The 3,705-nt window shown below is 53.3% G+C and overlaps 1 protein-coding gene across 1 annotated transcript in view; it reads left to right on the top strand.

Moving 5' to 3' along the window:
• The first annotated feature begins 3,537 nt into the window (after nt 1–3,537).
• Nucleotides 3,538–3,705, top strand: part of LOC146611811 (interferon-inducible GTPase 5-like) — a 3,662-nt gene continuing 3,494 nt past the window's right edge. Inside the window, exon 1 of the mRNA XM_085343152.1 lies at nt 3,538–3,580. The gene's annotated coding sequence lies outside the window, so the exon portion shown is untranslated. The remainder of the gene's footprint in view (nt 3,581–3,705) is intronic.

A 3,705-nucleotide genomic window follows, 5' to 3' on the forward strand; every position in this document is an offset into this window, starting at 1 on the left:
CCTGCCAGTAACACACACACCGTCACTATTTCCACACCCATTATTCAGCCATTTCCCACCAGCATGGGGGCCCAGTCCACGCCCACACCAGTGCCAGCTCTCAGGAGGAGGGCAGCTGCGACCCGGTCTACTTCCACACCTGCTTCTGTTTCTCAGGTGGGGGTGACTGGTGTCCAGCCACCTTCCGTGCCCGTCCCAGCGCCCAGGCTGAGGGCAGCCAGAACCCAGCCTGACCTCCCTAGAGACTTGGAAGAGCTAACCGGTTCACCTGCTACGTCACCACTTCATCCACCTCCTGACCCAGCCTTTCACGCCCTCGCACTATCCCTAGTTAGATTAGCTGAACTGTCCCCTGCCCAGGCACCAGCCTTACTAGCCCAAGCCGTAATTTTATCCCCGTCACTAGCTCAGTCTGTAGCTCAGCCATTAGCCACACCAACCTCAGCTCCGTCGTCAGCCTCGCCTACCTCTGTTCATCCCTTAGCATCTCCGCTCCAGTCAGTTCCCTCACCTGCTGTTCAGCTTTCAATTCAGTCAGTTCCCTCACCTGCTGTTCAGCTTTCACTCCAGTCAGTTCCCTCACCTGCTGTTCAGCTTCCAGCCCCGTCAGTCCACTCACCTGTAGCTCAGTCTGCTCCTGTCCACTCACCTGTAGCTCAGTCTGCTCCTGTCCACTCACCTGTAGTCCAGTCTGCCCCTGTCCAGTCCGTAGCCCAGTCGCCCGTCTACCATCCTGTTCAGTTCCCGGACCTGCAGCCACAGCACCCAGAGCCAGCTGTGAGCTCTCCTGCTTCTCAGCCAGGGGTTTCCGCACCCGCTGGCCCGGCCGCTCCTCAGCCAGGGGTTTCCGCACCCGCTGGCCCGGCCGCTCCTCAGCCAGAGGTTTCCGCACCCGCTGGCCCAGCCTGTCTCCAGCCAGAGGCTTCAACTTCGCCTGGTCAGGCCTCAGCCTCGGCTTCAGCTTCGCCTGGTCCGGCCTCGGCTTCTGCTTCGCCCGGTCCGGCCTCTGCCTCAGCTGCACCCACGCCCGGTCCGGCCTCTGCATCAGCTGCACCCACGCCCGGTCCGGCCTCTGCATCAGCTGCACCCACGCCTGGTCCGGCCTCTGCATCGCCTTCAACGTCGCCCGGTCTGGCGTCGGCCTCTGCTTCTGCTCCGCCTGGTCTGGCTCCAGCCTCAGAGCCTTCGTCCTCGTCTGGCCCAGCCTCGACTCTGGCTTTTGTTTCGCCTGCTGCAGCTCCAGCCTGGGCTTCGCCTGGTCCGGTCCCGTCTTCGCCTGGTCCGGCCCCGTCATCGCCTGGTCCTGCCTCGTCTGGTCCTGTGCCCACCGGGCCATGGCCAGCACACCTTTCACTGGAGAGCCGCCGCTGCCTTCCGCGCTGTCGGCCCCCTGAACTGCTCTGTCGTCTCCTTCGCTGCCGCCGCTGCCTTCCGCGCGGTCGGCCCCCTGAACTGCTCTGTCGTCTCCTTCGCCTGAGTGGCCGCCGTTGCCTTCCGCGCGGTCGGCCCCCTGAACTGCTCTGTCGTCTCCTTCGCCTGAGTGGCCGCCGTTGCCTTCCGCACGGCCGGCCCCCGGACCAGCGCTGTAGTCATCGCCGTTGCCTTCCGCACGGTCGGCCTCCCGAACTGTGTCCACGTTGCTGCCGTTGCCTTCCGCACGGTCGGCCTCCCGAACTGTGTCCACGTCGCCGCCGTTGCCGTCCGCATGGTCGGCCCCCTGAACTATCTCGTCTCGGCCTCGGGCCACGTGGCCGCCCTCCTGAACTGTCTCTGTGTGGACTCCGTCCCTCCGTCCTGGGCCCCCTCCGCCCGCCCTGTTCTGGTTCTTTTTCGTTTGGCCGTCGGGTGCCGGCCTTTGAAGGGGGGGGTACTGTCAGGGTTCCTGGGTCGTTGACCCAGTGATTTCAGTTTGTTCATGTTCAGTTTAGTTTGCCACATTAATGTTCTCACTTCCTGTTTTTTCCCGTGTCAGCTTGTCTCCCGTGTCATTAGTCAGATTATGTTCAGCCCTGTACTCACCTGTTTCCAATCATTGTCATCATTCAACCTGTGTATTTAAGTTCCTCGGTTTCACCAGTTCTCTGTCGTGTCATTGATGTTGATGTTCATGTCGTCCCTCCGTCTGTATGTTCAGTTAGTCAGCCAGCCATTCTTCCAGTCTTTCAGCCAGCCAGCCAGTCACTCCATCGTTCCTGTTTTGTTCATTCACCCTCCAATAAATCCTCTTCATTTCTGCACCGTGAGTCCAGCGTTTGGGTCATCTCTTCCACGCCTCCACACACAACCTCTGACAATAACACGATCCCTATAAGCTTGTGTTACATCACATAAGTATTATTATCGTTGCTAGTTAGGCCATTCGTGGCTCAAGAGTTGGCAGTTCGCCTTGTGATCAAAAGGTTACTGGTTCGCGCCCCGGCTCGGACACTCTCCGTCATTGTGTCCGTGGTCAAGGCTCTTCACCTACCGCCTACTAGTGATGGCCAATGGTGCGATATGGCAGCCTCGCCTCTGTCCCAGGGCATGCAATCAATTATTATTTAAACCAACTGTTAACTGTATATTTCTGTACATTTACGTATTATGATTCATATTTCCACATTCAGTGACCTTGTTTATAGGTAATTTCATTGTTTGATCGCGTAAAAATGTTCCTGATTTAATGTTTAGCGGCACTTGAAAAAGGCGAGATCCCATGTCAAATTAGTGCAACTAATTGTATTTTCATTACTGGAAATAACCGTATTTTTATGGGACAGTTATTTTCTGTTATTTCACGGTCGTATTTTGGCGCCCCAGCTGCCGGAATATTACCGTTGTTTTAGAATGTTTTTTTTAACAGTGTAGTCTAAACACCAGTGTTGCACAGACATTCAGTAGCCACGTTGCAGAGGTTATTCTCTTCTCAGCTCCAGCGAGGCTGTGACCTTGCCCTACTCCCTTCTAGTAAGTTTCCACTGGCAGATGTTTCCTGTTTTTCCTGTTTTCATTTCCTGCAGACAAATGTGGGTGTGAGTCTCCAGCTAAAGGACACGCAGTCTAAGGCCTTCATTTTCAGGGCTGCGTCCATTCAATACTACACTATATAATTATATGACACTTATTAATATAAAGCATAGCATTGAGGCACTTCAGGTATTTTAAGAGGGAGGGGGCAAACACTTTTTCACACAGGGCCATGTAGGTTTGGATTTTTCCCCTTCATAACAAACACCTTCATTTAGAAATAGAATTTTGTGTTTGCTTGTGTTCTCTTTGCCAAATACTTAAATTTGTTTGATGATCTGAAACATTAAAGTGTGACAGGCACATAAAAATTTAATTTTTGTGATTTTTCCACTCCACTCTATAGTTCACTGAGTTCTGCTGTGGAAACATGACTTTCTTGTAAATCAGCTGTTTTCACATATCTTACTGAGGCCCCCATGAAGATTCGCTGATTGGTTCATTCGTTCTTATCTTGGGTGGAGGTATTTCCTGTGACTAACCACAAAAGCTCAAAGCCAAACTGCAACTTCTCCCATTGTTACTGACTGCAGTGTGCTGCTCTCTTCACTTTCAGCGTCAGCAGGAATCTAGTGTAAGTTATTTTAATTTATCTCATGAATTAAGCTAAAGTCACTTTCTTTCTATTTCTATTCTTTTTTTTTCCCCCGCCTAACCCATTTGGTTGTTTTGCCATCAGAATTATCGTCTACAGGCTGA

This window comes from Diplotaxodon limnothrissa, linkage group LG19 (genome assembly GCF_057381915.1).
Source record: "Diplotaxodon limnothrissa isolate DT_005_m linkage group LG19, D_limnothrissa_male_GT1.1, whole genome shotgun sequence".
NCBI lineage: Eukaryota > Metazoa > Chordata > Actinopteri > Cichliformes > Cichlidae > Diplotaxodon > Diplotaxodon limnothrissa.